We start from the raw sequence: 16,783 nt of genomic DNA on the forward strand, positions 1-16,783 counted from the left end.
TGCAAAGAGATAGGTTAGATTAAATTCACATCTAATATCCTTTTAAAAATGGAACTGCAATCATTTTGTGTCTTCCTGTGGGTACTCAGTTCTGAAGCAATGATAATCTGTCTACAGAGAAACTTTCCCAAACTTTCTGTAAGGCAAATTACGGCTCCACATTTTTTCCCTCCCCTAATCTTGCAAGCCAGTAAATGGAGATGCCCTGTCCTGTTTTTGCAGAGTTTTTCAGAGCTCAGCATGAGGGCAAGGCTCTGTCAGCCTGCAGACATCCATTTGCAAGATCTCGCACTTAAGAAATAACACATTTTCCCTTCCTCATTTGCATAACCATTTGCCACATTTCATTTTGACGCACAGTCCACAGTTTCAAAGCTAAGGGACATACAGCTCTGTTTAGGACAAAATTCATGTCAGTGCCATACCAATTCATGTTTTTATCTTCCCATTGCACTGTGAAGAGCAGACTGAGCAGCTGCAGAGATGAAGTCTGGATCAGCCCCATGAGCTTGGAAGAGTGTTTTGCTGCAGCCACCTGGCAGGTAGCACCTAGGAGGGAGTTTAAGCACCTCTCTGCCCTAGGACGGAGTTTAGGCTGTTGTGTGAAAAATGAGTAAAATGCAAAGATCTCAAAGAGCAGATGGATCAGGACCATAGGTAGCTGCCATCTGCATTTCACTCATGTGAGTACAAAGAAACCCTTCTCCATTGCATAGATGAGGCCAAAAGATACAAGGGAAACAGGTGCAGGATTGGCTATTTATTCAAGCATTTTCACACACGTTTGGTTTTGAGTCACTCAGCTTCATTTTAAAGCCTTTTTCTTTCAGGACTAACCCACAAAGAGAGCCTTTGGGCCTGAGAAGGGCCTTCATGAAGGCCTTCTGAAACCCAAGTGACACAAGTGCTCATGCACTGGCTTGCCCTTCCTCACACCCCTGCAGACAGCTGCAGGGAAGGATGTGCCACCACAAGAACTCTGCTTGTTCATCAACATGCTTCTCTTGGTATTATTATTTTTTTGTCTGATGCTTTCCTGAGCTGCAACTTCAAAATAAAACATTAATGAATCTATCTTGGTTTTTCTACTTCATGATGTAAAATATTCTAATTTCCCACACATTCTAAAGGAAAACCTGAATTCTGCCTTCTTTTACTTGCTCAAAAGGCTGGGACCTTTAATTGTAACTCATCATGTTTTGGGATTCTTCAATTAAAATTGATTTCCCAAAGGATCACATTTGCAAGAAGGCATGGAACAGTGAACGTCAGCAGCAACCAGCATGACAATGCCCCTGTTTGGTTCCCCTTCTTTGCATTACAAGTATATTTTACTTACATATTTTTAAAAGCTCCATGTGAAGAAACTGGTAGCAAACATTGGCAAGCACTGGAAATAATGGGACTAAATAACTCTTTCTGCAGGCAATGAATCTGATGGCATTAGAACATCAAGACTGAAATCTTGAAAGAGTCAAGGCTAAAGGAAGCTTTGTCTGCAGGGGACTATGCCCACACCTAAGAGCATTCAAAGGGATATGTCTGGCCCCCAGTGGGTCTCCCACAGATGGCTCTGAGGGAGTTGCAGAAAATGGGGGCTAAATTCATTTAAAGTTATCAAGCAGCAACCAAATGCCTCATATACATCAGCCAGGTGCACACACACAACTATAGAGTTTTGGTTTCTTAGAGATTATTGGCATTGCAGGGGTTAATAATTGCCCTTGAACCCCTGGGAAGTGGACTTGAAAAGTTCCAAGGTTCAAGTGCAATGCCATAAACAAGGTGCTAAATAATAAAAGAGCAGCCTTGTACAAGGCTCCCCCTGGCAGGGGATGAGCCCTCCAGAAGCTCTGCCTGGGCTGATGGGCCAGACTGCGACGCTGGCAGCATAATTTCTACAGGGTGTCAGAAAATGCATTACTACTAAGTGGCACCACTCTGAATGAAATCTGTATGGGTCAACTGCAGGTTAAGCTAACAAAACAATTAAAAATTTAAAATCTAACAATCACAGAGCCCCCCATGCACTCAAGAAGAAGCAATGGGTGGTTTCTCATGTGGACAAAGAGACGAGCCCCCACCTTGGTTTTAGTTTTCCAAGTGATAGCGAGATGTTTGCCCTAAGTGGGTTTCACCAGCTTATTGCTTTGAAAACGGGTTCAAGATCTTCCCTTTGTTAGCGAGGAGGACATCAACAGATAATGTTTGAAAACATATAAATGGGCACTGTGAACCTAACTAAAATCCATCGGAGGCAAGATCCCAGTAGATGGACTCTCACTTTCTCTCCTACTATTTTTATATAGAAAGCATGTGGAGGACTTAGCACAATTTGTTGATGGTCAGTGTATAACCATGCTGTATGTTTGTGACCAAATGATCTTGCAGGCAGCTTTAGGAAACAGAAAAGTTCATGGGATAAAAGGGAGACGCATTTTTGTGAGAAGGCCATGGGTAGCTGGACATCTCACAGCCTCCCTAAAGTAAGATTTTGCTGGGAAAGTGTTGGCAAGCCACAGGGAGATGCTTGTTCCAAAAGAAGACCTGCTTGAGGAGGAGATGGTGCTTCTAGGTGAGGTGTGGTTCAGCCTAAGGCATGAATAAGTACAAAAGTCAAAGACCTCAGGGCAGTGGAGGAGCAAAACAGCAGAAGTAGGTTCATATTCTGGCAAAATGTCCTCTTTCCCTAGGTCATACTTCAACTTTCTTGTTGTTTCTCATCAGCCATACTCTTTTCATCATTTCATCACAAAATGAAATAATTGTGAGGCTGGGGGACATGCAGGTTTCATATTCAGCAGGGCAGTTCCTTTCAGATCAACACAAAATAAGGCAACTATGAAATATATTTCATCTCACAGCAAGTTTTAAATTATTTCTATGCCACCTCAAAATGTGTTGTGTTTGACATGTTTAGATATATCACTCCATACAGGCTCATTGGCAACCAATGTTTAATAATTTTAACTTTGAACCTTTCACTTTCCTTCTTAAAGCTCAAGGAATGTTACCTGTATGGATCTTGCTAATGGGTTTTACAAATACGCAATTGTAGTCCTCCTAAGATAGTTGTATATTTTTTAAACATTTATATTTGTAATGAAAAGTGATTCTGAGTCAAAATTAAGTTAAACCTATGCATATGTGTATATGTAGTCTAATGAAAAAGCTTCAACAAACTCTTAAAAATATACATTTACATAAATGAAGTTAAAACAGGAATAAATTATTTCATGAGCTTAATTTCAAGAGCTACTAAATATATTTATATGTATTTTTGTAACAATGGCTTTATTTAAAAAGCATATGAAATGAAATAAACATCAGAGCAGAGGAATGAAAATCCAAGTAGCAAAGTACTCTGCTGGTCCTCAAGGATGTTTCTTTTGCAGATGCAAACAGGAATGGAGACCCACCAGAAACAGAAAAGTCTGAATCTGTTCAGATTTATATCAGAATTAGTCATGATAGTAGAAACAGGAGAAGGTCCCTGCCTTATGCCCATTTGAGTGAAATGCAGAAAAATAAATATATTTGTTGAAGCCTGTAATTTTTTCCAAATTGAGTCATATACAAAATAATAAATAGAGCTGAAATATGACCCAGGTTTGCCTTTTAAAAAGGTAAAACCAGTAGCACTGCCTTCTCTTTATGAACATTACAATGAATATTTTCTTCATTGAAACAACAATTCAACTATCAGACTACACCACCAGTTCAGGTTCTACTTAACAATTACTTAAACTTCATAGCTATTTTTCCTTCATTTTTCTGTGCTGCCCATCCTGCTTCCATTGGGTGACATGAAGGGAATAGTTCGTTAGTGAGTAGAATTGCACAATGTCCAAACAGTGTTTTCGGCTAACATAAACACATGTGCACACAGAAAAATTAAAAATAGCCACTGCACAATGCTTTTCCAGGGCAGACAGCAAAAAATATTTCGTTTTTATAAATATGGGCAAACTCCAAATTTTGCATTCCCCTGTACACTTGGGTTTTTTAACAAATTAAAATAATTTCAGCATCTATCTATTCATCCATCAACCCATCCATCCATCTACCCATGCCTAACTCCCCCCCTTTCCTTTTCATAAACAGCTCTGCTAATTAACTCCCACATTGCAGCAATCTTTCCATTACAGGAAAACGAGAGAGAGATTGAATTTATCTATACATGATGAACAAATGCCCTGGAGAAGCTCTTGTAATCTAACGTGTCAATGTAGATGAACTCCTCGGGATTTCTTCTCTTTGTTTTATCATACAATAACAGCAAAAATAACACACAGAAGAATCCCAGTACTTAGGCTACACAGCTAATCAATGACTGTAAAGACATTCAAGGTTGCATTGCATTTATCCTTTTTTGAACAATAAAATTCAGGGGTGACTGCTCCTGGGTTCGAGGTCAAATTATTATAACAATTAGGCTCATCAGTGGATTTTTATTATTAAGAAATGATGACAGAAAACTGATCTCTATCTGATTAAAGAAAATAAAGGACTAATTGAGGAAAAACAGTGAGCCCATTATTTTTCAAGTCCCTGGAAAAGGGCTAAGTTTTACAAATGGAGACAGCACTAATCCTTACTACAAGAGAAGTAAGAACGTGCATCTTTCTAAAGAGATGAGGGACAAGCCATGTCCTGGCACACGCACGGCACTGCATTGCTGTGCGCCTCCACATCTCAGTCCGGGACACGCACCTGTCACCACGGCTTTCCCAAGTCATTTATTACCCTGACACCTCTCGTTTAGGATCAGCTCTGTGCTCATTGTCACTATAAGTCATTAAAGTCACAGTCTTCGCTTACACCTTTCTCTATTTTCTTTCCCAGTTCTGTTTGGGTGCAACCTCTCAGCACGCACTTACGCGGCTAAAACTTGCTGGAGCGGTGGGCATTTTGTCTGTGGGCTGAGTGGGAGATCTGAGCTGTCAAAACAGAAAATAAAACCCCCATTCAATGGGGTTTTGAAACCATTTCCCACTCTGTGGTGTGTCAAAAGCTGATTAGCACAGTGTGTCACACCTCTCTGTCTTTTGTAAAGCATGGTGCAAAAATGCTAAGATTTTTTTTTCCTTTTCACATAGAAAAATACAGCAATATTTTAGGACAACATAAAAAATAAAATTAAAAGGAAAAAAAAAAACCAAAATCAGAAAACAAATTATTTCAAGCCTTAAACTTTGATGCAGAACCAAATAAAACAAAGTCAAATCAGTAGAGATACAGAACAATCACAGTTGCCTTCTCCTTCCCTCATCTTTCCATATTTTCAGTAAGCAAGAACGCATTCTGTTTTATAGGTCTGGATCTCCTTGTACTGCTGAACAGGTCATAGCAAACACCATTGCAGCTCCAAAATCCACACAAATGAAAAGACTGTGACTTTTCTTGCCTACTTCATTAAAAACAGTTTGCAATTAATATTGTTTGTGAAAACATCATGGCACATTAAAAAAAAAAAAAAACAAGAAAAGAAAAGGCAGTTATTTAACCTGAAACAAATTAACAATAATCGTTTTGCTTACAGAAAGAAAATAAGAAAATAAGAAATTCTTTCTCTTCAGTGGAGAAGGAAATATGTAGTAGGATGAAAGTAATCTACTTGCATGCAAACAGATACACTTTCCTAATCAATAAGAAAAAATAATCAGCTCTGCATTTCCCAGACCAATCCCCTCTTTTTGAAAGCAATATTTCAAAGCTATTTATGTATAATGCAGCTGCCAAAATATTTTATGTGGCTTTAATGCTGATGGGTAAAGCAATCAGAAGCTTTTCAAAAGAATTATAAAAACTTTGGATTTCTGAAACGTTAAACAGGCAGCTAACAAACAAATGTTCCCACAGACAACTTCGTGCGTGCCTCTAGTGAAGAAAGCCACCAAGAGTTAGGAATATGCACTTTGTGAGATGCTTGGTTTGTTTTATCTTGTGCAGCACCATTTCACAGGACACCAGATTAATCCAGAGCACCGCCTGTTCTGAGCAGCATGATGCAAATATAAATTCACCTTTCAATCACTTCTGCGGGTTAATGACACTGAGTAATAGCACATTAGCAAAGTGCCACTCCAGACACCAGTCAGGCATGCCAAACAGATAATCTGACAAATGTTCGGATTCATTTTCCATGAACAGAAACACTGTTCGGGCTTATTAACTACCAAATCTGCATACAGTGCAGTGCAGAGCACAGAGGCTCCATTAAAAGTAGCAATCTATCTCATTAATGTAATATATAAGGGTATTTGGCTTTTTCTATTATTGTAAAACTAAAAAAAAATATGCTTGTGCTCCCTAATGTTGTAGTATATTTGTTCTAATTGCTTCATATAACCCCAGTCAAGTTTTCGACAGAGAGGAATTCCCAAACTGGTTAAGAGAGAAATTATGTTTTCAGTTACTATCATTTTCAAGAGTCCAAATAGTTCAGTTAACCTTCCCAAACTACTCTCTACACTCACTTCATTTCCCCATTTTCTATTAAATGCTTCCCTTGCAAAAGTGATGCATCCATATCTGGCCTTCACATCTGTTACTACAGCTCTGCTTTTACAGATGTTATTTGAGCATGTGGAGGAGTAGAGTTACAGGGCCTGATTGCTCACTTAGTCCAAAGTCAATAGGAGATGAACAGGATTTGTCTTCTTATCTCCATCATATTGATAACCAAATGGGAAAAAGGGCAACTAAAAAACAACAGTTCCCCAAAATGTTCATTCACAGTTGTAAATAAAATTACTTGAGTGCTTTCAAAGCCATTAAATATCGATCTTACCAGAATGTTAGAAAACAAGAACATTGCTAAAACAATACATTAAAAACAAACTTCCCAGCAGGTTTATCCAAACACAATTCTAACAGCAAGCACACGTACTGAAAACCCAATTAAAAGCCCCATTTCTATGCAGAAAGCAGAAACAATGCTGTGATATCCATATGTCAGCTCAGTTTGTAATTTTTTTTTAACAGCTGGGATTCGGAAAACTATCTATAGACATTTCCTATGTTGGTTAAATCTTTGCCTAGCTGGTTAGCTTCAGTTCTTTGCATCTTGATGTAGTACCAGTGGTTTAATCTGACTGGGGAGAGTAGGAGATGGGGGGCACAACAATGATTTTTGTTTTGCCCAAGGTGTCTTAACGCATCATTTCTAGCCACAGAATTCACTTCCTTGCAGTGCTCTGCCTCTAGGACCAGGAATCACAGTTTATCACTATTTATAACAAAAGGCAGGTGGAAAATTAGCTTTCTGCCCCTTTGTTGGTCACAATGTGGCTTTCATCTGAGCTTTTGTTTGAAAACACGGCTGCAGGTGATTACTCCAGTGGGCCACCAGCCTAGTCAGCCACATTTCAATTTTCTTTAATGCTGAGTTTGGAGTTTCAAAGCTGCAATCTGCCATTGTGAATTTTCCCTTATGTGCTGTGCCTCTGTTTCAGGGCGTCAGAGGACACTGGGACATGTTCCACTCTTGGCTTCAGATTAAAGTAGCCCCTATCTATTTTTCCCTTTCTAATATTTTATTTCATTTTGCATCCACTCTACAGTGTCCTGCAGAGTAGTGAAGAGCATGTGCCATGGTGTTATGACACTGTCAGGCTTTCTCCAAAAGTACTTCAGGAAGGATTTCAGGTTTGTACTGCTGGATAATCAAGTACTTCGCTTTATTGTTACTTATATCGAACAGCTCACACACTATTTCCTTTAGAAATGCCTCAAGTGCTTATGTTAGTTGCAATTCTTAAATAACCTAGTTTATAATGGCACTGCAGGGTATTTAACAACAAAATACTGCTGCAGTAATGGGATGGCAAATAAACATGTTATCGATTAGTTCAGAATTTGTGATGAAAATCACAAGTGGGAGACTAAATCACCACCACATTTGTGAAGATCCTGGGAGATTGCGGTCAAGTCTGTTAATTTTGCAGTCTGCCTCTTCTGTGGAAAAAGAATTAAAATACTCCCTTTTCCCCAGACTTTTTACCTGCTCAGACAAAGCAAGCTCCTTTCTACTGGAACTGCTATGGTGCATGCACTCTTGTGTGAGTGCCTTAGGCACTACACTGCTATAGAGCAAATTTGCTGCTATGAAATACTAAATTATAGTATGAACAAAGGATTTGAGTTACTACTGGCTTAGGATTTAGCTCAACATACAGTGGATTCCTTTAATTTGTAATTCATGGTATTTCACATATTGGTATCTGCAACAAGACTGTCAAATCCTTGCTTTTCCTTGAATCGTGCACATTGTTTTACATATATTACAGTCCACAGAGACTCAGCAACAGAGAGAGCAATTAAGAAAGCAAACAAACTGTAGTAATGAACCATATAAGGAAGAAAAGCAGAAATGTCACCACCAGCCTTCAAACATATGCCTCTCCAAGGCTCTCCTTGTGCCATGCAACTTCCACTGCTCCATCAGGCACAGATGCCTGCTTATTTTGGAGCAGAATTTGCTTAGAAAACATCTCCTGGTCAGCATGATTTCATACCTCATTAGCATTGTCCTGATGCAAGGTATGGAAGTAAAAGTCCTGGAAGCCACCAATTGTGTACACTTGCAGAAGCTGCTTGCTTCTCAGATGCTTAAGGAGGGCAATGAAAACTGAAAAGAGAATAATCCAGCAAGTGGTAGCTGGGTTAAGGATAAAGATAACTGTCAAAAGGAGGGAGATTAGAGTAGGCACCAGTGGCACTCAGAGCTTAAGAGAGTGTTGCCTCCGTTACCTGGGGATGAGGAAAACAGATCACTCTTTGCCTGGATACACTGATAATTTTTGATGTTTTATTACAAACTGCATTGGGGAAGCGATATGGGTAAAAAAATAATCAACTCAATGTCTTCTAAAGCTTTGTAACTCAGATCATGTCAGGAAGGTTACAGCACTACCCTGAAGCACTAACGTGGGCATAGGCAAGATGGAAAAAATCTGGTGAAATGGGTAATAGGGAGCAAAGGGAGGATGGGGATCACAAAGAAATCCTGTAAGTCAATTTTGCTGCCAAGGAAGGGCCCATTGGTCAGACAGACGTAGTTCATTACATTATTTGATACCATACCCAAAACAACATTCAACAATCTCACTTAAGTCACCTCTATTAGTAATTTTCAGATGTCTATATCAGGTATCTGTAGTCAAAGAAAATGTTTTTCAAGTAACCTTCTGTAGGTTATCTTCTTTCACATGAAATAGAAGCAAATTGGCTATTTAAAAGTAATGGAGTGTTTTAGAGACAAAGTTCCCATTAGGGGTACTGGATCTGAGAAATGTGGGTCTCTGTCCCACAAGGAAACACTTGAGGAAACAAGTCAATTACTTGTTGTCAAATTCCAGAGTGTTTTAAGATACTCTGACACTCACACAAGACAGACTGCAAACAATTTGCTATGGTGCACAATGTAAAAGCATAAAGTAAAAAAAATGTGAAGAAAATGAATGGAAAAAATATTCTTTCAGGCTTCCTTTATCCAATCAGCTAAGTACCACTTGAAAACTAACTATGCTATCTTTATTGCACTGTAATTAAACTTTGTGTCTGTTGATTACAGCAGAATTTAGTTGAGTTTTTAAGTTGCCATCCACAGAGATGTTAAAACAGGAGAAAGAGCCAGTGCTGTAGCCAGCATACTGTTTTAGCCATTTTCATTAGCCATTATCAATAATAAAATGCTTGATTTTCATCTGCTCTTTCTTTCTGCCTTACTGAAACAAGTTGAGTTTGTGCAGAAAGATCACACTATCTCCAAACAGTATCTTACTTATTTGGCAAAAATTTGTACAGATTAACTGTGACACAAATGACATCTGGAATCATGGACAAGGTGGAAACTATTTTGAGAAGGAAAGAGCTTAGTCACGGTCTTAAACAAGTGTGTAAATGTATATAGATGCCAAAAGAAATATTTTAATGAGAATGAAGGAAAACCAAAATGAGGAAGATCAAACAAATAAACCTGCCACAAGCACTACTCCCTGAGAAGGATTCCTGTGCCTTGCACTTGAACAGCCCATCCTCAGGTGATCCCAGCGAGCTTCCTGTGGGAGCTGCACAGCTCAGGCACTCCCCACAGCCAACTGCTGCCAGCCCACTGCAAGTAACACTCTTCCATTGTTTCTCCTTCAGAATTCCTCATCAAAAAGCAAGAGTCCATGTCTCTCTCTGATATGCCAGATCATCCCCTATCAAGCAAGTCTGGCTCCTCCAAGCATAAGAAGCCATCAGTCTTATAGCAAACACATAACTCACCCCCACAATTTCCTCTCTTGTTTGGCAGCTGACCTCCCACAGAGGCGTCTGAAAGGGGCATTAATATTTTTTGTCAGCCCACTCTGTTTAGGAGCTATCAAAATCAAATCAATGCCTCCTTCATTGTCTTGGTTTTTTCCTTTGCAGTTTTTTTTCTGTACTTCACCTCATAATCGCTGTGGGCTTTGGGCCCTGATTTATCACCAGGTTCACAAGGCTGTTGCTTCATGGGAGCAATAACCAAAAGTGTAATTCCAGTAAGTTTGCTTTTCAGCGTGTTCTTGCTGAAGGCAACAGCTTTATCTGTGCTACTCTTGAACATAACTCAGACCCCAGTGTTCCCAGAAGAAAAACAGAAGAAGGACTTCAGAAAAAATTAAAAATCTTTGCCCTTCCCTAATTCACTCTTCCTTTTTTGTCCCTGTACCTGACAGTTCCTGCTGCAGCTGGAGCCCAGTGGCCAGCTGCAGGGACTCTGTAGGCTGCTGCAATGTTGCCAGCTGAAGAGGAGGGACTCAGTTCTGTGGATTCTCACACAGGAGAAGGGCAGGGAAAGGTGGTGAGAGCAAGCTCCGCTGAGACCATACAGAGGGCTGGTCCCTCCCTGACCCGGGCTGGGAATGTTCCCACATGCCAGCTACATCCTCTGGTTTGGCATCTGGGTGACCCAGGAAATGCTAAGAGTGAGTCTGGCAGAAGCTTATTGGAAGGAAGAAAAAAAGGAAAAAAGGGTCATATAACAAATTGATTAAAGAAAATCATATTTTGTTCACCAAAGACAAAACTTATGAAATAACTAATATTGAATTACTCACTGAGATCTCATCCTACAGCTCTAAAGCAAGTTCTGTCCTGTTGGAGCATACAGAGCACAGTCCTTCATTCTCAGAGGTACTAAAAATCTTTACTTCTGTATAGATCTTGTTTACACATAAAATTTCATGCTTTTATAAAAGTAAATTCCAAAGCAAATGTAACTCTTCAGAGCCATTATTACTCAGGGGTTTATTGCCAGGCTTGTTAATTCTCTCAGCAAGCACCAGAACCAGCCACTCTGCCTCAGTCTCAACACTTCTTCAGAGGCCAGTGAGATTTATTTCAGTGCCTGACACTCGAGCAAAGTACACTTTCCTTTAGTTTCTGTACACATTTTACTATGCAGCTCCTCTGTTTTTTCTTGTATGTTCTCCCCTATTTCCACCTCACACACCTGACTTGTGACCAGCAAGGCTTTTTATTTACAAGTATCTTCAGGGCGACGCTTGCTTTTTTCTGCCTCATGACTGCAAGTGCAATTAAGATCCGATCTTTACATGTGGTCTCTAAGAACCACAGTAATGGAAAGAATAAATCATTATGAATAATGCTGTCACAGGGAAACTCATATTCTCTTCTCTTTTACCCCAGGGCCCCCAGCTGGATGTGTGGGTGAGGGAAGCACTCTTCGATGCTGGAACCTGTGTGACAGCACCATTTTGACATTCTTTCAGCAGAATGTGGGAAATAACAAACCTGATAGAGTAATAGCACCACAGACTGCCAGTATGGATGTTACCCTCTTACACTGGGTCCTTTGAATACCTCTACAATTTAGGAATGAAAAATACCAAGTATTTCTTTAGAGTAGTGCAACAATTGCACTGGGACACTGCAGGAGGACTGAGGCATTGAAACATTTCAAGGCTTAAAAGAATCCTTTTTAAAGCTTTAGGAACCGTGCAACATTTCCTTCCCCCCTCCTACCCTTTCTTCTTTTTGACAAACCAGATACTCTACAGAAAATCAGTCAAATGGTTTAAAACAAATCAACCTTCCCAATGCATACAGTCCTGCATGGACAAATTCCTGCACAAACAACTATGGAAGAAACATAGCAGTAGGTAAACAAGATCAATCTACCCCCAGGCTGTTTCTCTGTACTGGAGCTCTGTTTCAAATGAATCCAGTAATCTCAAAACAGTTTGGAATATCTGACATTTGTAATTCTGCTCCCTTCCATCAAAGCAGGCATCTCGACTGTGTGACATTTATATTCCACTTATATTCAGTACTATCTTATTACTGAAGTATTTCTGGTGAAAGTTCTTATGGAAAGAAGCTAAAATTCATTAAGTCACAGCCCCTAGCCCACATTAGGGATAGCTAGATTTCTTCAGGGAAAAGAATTTTCCCAAGACAGAGGATATAAAAAATTATCTTTCAAATCTATATACATGGAGCACATAAATGCATACATATGAAGACAGGAGAGGCAGGGGGAATGTAAATCAGAAAGTATTAATTTTAGTGAATGTAGCAACAATAAGAGAAAGACTTTTATCCTAAAGCACTTCATTGTGTAATACACAGTATTCATCTATTAAAGAGGCTCAGGAGGGTTTAACCAGACCAGACGGCCTCAAACACGAGTATTAGTACATTTCTTAACATCATCAGTTGCTTAATGTTGCATCGCCAGCATCATGTTTGTTTTGCATATTAGGGCTTTTCCTCAGAGTGCAAAGTCGCAGCAGATTTTTGAGATCATAGGAGGGCACGTGAGCAAATGAGGCAGGCAGATGAGGCAGCCTTCTGGTGGCTCCTGTACCTCTAACACACGTCTGCTTTCTACCCACTGCTTGAAGAACACCACAGTGCTTAGCAAGGAGCAGCAGTTAGTATGGGGTCATCAAAGAACTCAAGTCAGAAAGCTTTACCTTCTGGATCACATAATTTATCCAGCATACATGAATCTTGCTGTCAAGAATATCTGTGAATGTTTCCTCAGTGATTTCTAGTTTGATTTACTGAACCTTTCCTGTTCCCTCAGTACATGCACAGCACAGGAGGAGACAGAAATGATGCTTCGGAGTGAGTAATTGAGATTGAAGAGAACAAGATGTGTAAAGGGACATCACCAAGACAAATACCACAGGCTAAACCCTTGACAGGAACTCTGTTGGAAAGAGTTTGGCAGAGGCCAGCCAAGGGCTCTACCATCTTCATGTCATCCTAGACTTCCTACCTTTTTTAAAACTGTTCTAGGATGACTGTAGCTAAAATAAATTTTAAAGTAATCTGGCTTACACTGGATAAGGTAAGGTTAAGTCAAAACTCCCTAAGACACATATTCAGGACACAGGGACAGGGCCTTTCTCCATTCAAGAGGACAGAAAATATTCTTGGTTTTACTCTATCACCAAGATCAAGATCCAGAAGCCAGGTGCCCAGTGCTGCCAGTCCAGCAACTGCAGCAACCCTCCAGTTTGCTTCTTCCTCTCCAGTCAGAGCTCTGAGCACAGTGAGACTGCCCAAGACCTGTATGTGGGATGGGACTCACAGTGATCCCAAACTAATTAGTCACGGAAACATCTTTATTTGTGCAATCACTAAATCCTTTAGAAAAATTTAGATTTCACATACCTTAGGGAACTGAAGTTTTAATTGTGTCTAAAAGTCCAACTCCTACAAATGTGTTGTGTTGAACAGACTGTGACTTGACTGGAGACTTAAATCACATGGAGACATAGATGATGTATTGAAATGTATTCCCTGTGCATTCATCTCAGCTTGGATAATGAAACTAAGCTGTTTAGCTTCATTACCCATGAAATACCCTTAAGAAACAATTGTGCCACATTACAGCAAGCAGAGTTGACTTTTCATACTCTATCTGCTCTGGCCTGTCTTCTTCTCTGTGCCTATACTGATCTGGGGGCTCTGCAGTGAAGGAATCACGCCTTCCTATCATCTGAGTACATCCCACAGCATGCTGAATATTCTAGTATAAACAGCAAACAATAATTCACCAGTAACAAGTTTTACTTTTCAACTCCATGCTGAAGCATATGGAAACACTTTTTGCTCTGCCATGTTCTTTAAAAATTAAAATTAAAAAGCCTTTTTAAAATACAGGCAAACAAAAACCCAAATGCTTAAAACCAAAATGCTGGGAGGACATCTTTAGTCTACACAAAGTGTGGTTTATTTCAGGAGTAACCTGTTACCAACAGTGAGATAAAGGCACTCACACCACAATAGTTCTGATCCCAGAGGAAGAACATCCTGATTTCTTTGCACTGCTGGTTACAGGGTCCTAACTTCACTGTTGTCTTATGATCAGCTCAAGGAGAAGACTCCCAAAGACTGCAAGGCAAATGGCCAGAAGTACCTTCAATTTTCTTTCTTTCCTTCTTAGCTCAGCACATAACATCAGTTATACGAAAGTAATTTAAAACAGATAAAATCCCATAAGGAATTTACTGATGTTTTCTTTAGGTGATTTTATATAATAGGTTTTATTTTTTATTGATACAGTGCATCAGCCTTGAGCTGCAACCAAACAAAAATGAGGGATCAAATAGTGGACAGAAAAAGGTAAACCAGAAATGAGCACTTGACATTCTCCACTGCTGTCATGCCTAATGTAGAATGAACAAACTTGAGCATCTTAATCACTGGGGAGCTGAAAGAATGTAAGGCTTCAGGGTCTGCTTAGCACTTTGCAAGATTGGGTCCTTTCTGGTTTCCTCTCAGCATTCATTTCACAGGCAGATAATGGAAGGCTTCCACCTTGGATAAAGGAAGATATGAATGAGTCACAGGGCACCCAAGGGATGAGGTTGCTACAAGCATCACCTCTGAGCTGCAGACCAGTGCAGCAGGCAGAGAAGCAGTAACATCACCATATAAACCCAGTGTCTGTGATTCATCTCAATCCTAAAGCAAGCTTGTCAGCTCCTAAACACTAAACTCCCTTGTCATTATTTTGTTTAAGTCATGTAGAACAGGTTACTCCATTGCACCATTTGTTTAGGGAAAGAATGAATGTGATGTCTATTGTTTAAATTGTAATGGAAGCCAAAATGCGAGCAGCAATTTTAACCTTCAGCAATTACACGAGCTTGTAGGAGAGTAATTTTACATTTTACATCTACTAGCTGAATGACTTGAGGAAAATTATTTACGAGATACAAAGAGTTAAGGTGAAAGGACTTTCTGCTGAGCTGAAAATAACACCTAATAGCTAATCCTTTTACAATAAGATAGACTGGCTGTGTTTTCTTGTCCATAGATTGAGATGGAAGTAGCTATTGATGTTACGTAATAAGAACAAAGCCATATTTAAAAAAAAACAAAAACAGTGCCAGAGGTTTAAATGCTGTCAAATAATAAAAGACTGGCAAGAAGGAAAACTTTACGGGGGGGTAGTGGAGAAATGGTAATTTTATACTTTCAGCTCATTTCTGTCATCTACAAAAATTACTGAACATTTTAAAAAGGTAAGATTCTTGAAAACCTTCTGTATGTATATATGTGAAATCTAACTCAAAAGTATGATTTTTTAAGAGAGAAAGCAAAATTACCCTTTCTCCAGCAGGAAAGCTGATGACTGCTGACACAAATCCTCACACAAAAATGTGACGCCACTATTTCTTTCTGTAGATACTAACAAAGGTTATCTGATATGCAGTCTAATTTGAGCTGGAATTTAGACATGACTGAATTAAAATAAAAATTCTACAGTAATCAAGTAATGACATATACAATTACCTCAAGGCAGTAGGTGATAGCATTAACGTAAGGGGATGAATTTGGTGACCCCTGAGATACAGACATAGTTCTCATGTCTGGTGCTAAGGAACTGGGCTTCTCAGGGCCTCTGAAGCAGATCTGGCCCTTTCATGTAGACATTCATCTATAACTGCAAACCCACCACATACAAGTTCAGAGATGTTGGCATGCTTTATTGAGGACACAGGTGATTAATTCTGATTTACTAAAAAACAGGCACATCTCTGTTCTTCCTGCCAGGTACCATTCTCTGTCCATAGCTTAAGTGCCATGCTTTATGCAGCAGGTTCCTACACACAAATGTAACCATTTATGGATCAGGGATTTCCATGGTGCACTAGATGCTGCCATTCTTTCAAACATCCATACATTTGCTACAGTGCAACACACTGCCACATAATGGATTTAGGGAGTAAGAAGTACCAACATTTTGGGACACCTTTTATTCAGGTAAACTGGAAATGAGACAGATATATGTCAAATTTGTTTTTAGAGGAATGAAGGCCTAAATTACAAGTACTTTATCACCCGTGCTTGCTAGACAATTCATGAACATTTTTAATTACAGTCTTAACCTAAGATGTGATGCAAAGATTGTCTACAAAGAAGTTCATGGGACAGTCTTCATTTTTATAAGTGTATCACATCCCACAGTTTTAGTCTAAAGCTTTTTAACTGTTCTGAACTAGTTTGTGTCTCCTGGACTCCTGAAACTTTGCAATGGACTAACTTGGCCTAATGCTGCAACTTATCCAAAATGTGTTAATTTATGGGGAAGGTGGCTTGTCATGTAATGCCATAAAATCATGACAGGACGTGCCTTCATCACACATCAACACAACATGCCATGAAAGTACAGTGAGATGAAGTCATTCTGTGCAGTACAACAAATACGATTCTCTCTGGTGAAAAACCAAAGAGAAAAACTGTGAGTTATGTCAACTGTAGCGACAAA

The 16,783-nt window shown here is 39.4% G+C and overlaps 1 protein-coding gene across 1 annotated transcript in view; it reads right to left on the minus strand.

Annotated features, from left to right (window-relative positions):
- Positions 1–16,783, minus strand: part of UNC5C (unc-5 netrin receptor C) — a 249,945-nt gene that overhangs the window by 179,889 nt on the left and 53,273 nt on the right. The gene's annotated exons all lie outside the window — the stretch shown is intronic.

Source organism: Catharus ustulatus, chromosome 5 (genome assembly GCF_009819885.2).
Source record: "Catharus ustulatus isolate bCatUst1 chromosome 5, bCatUst1.pri.v2, whole genome shotgun sequence".
In the NCBI taxonomy this organism is placed as follows: domain Eukaryota; kingdom Metazoa; phylum Chordata; class Aves; order Passeriformes; family Turdidae; genus Catharus; species Catharus ustulatus.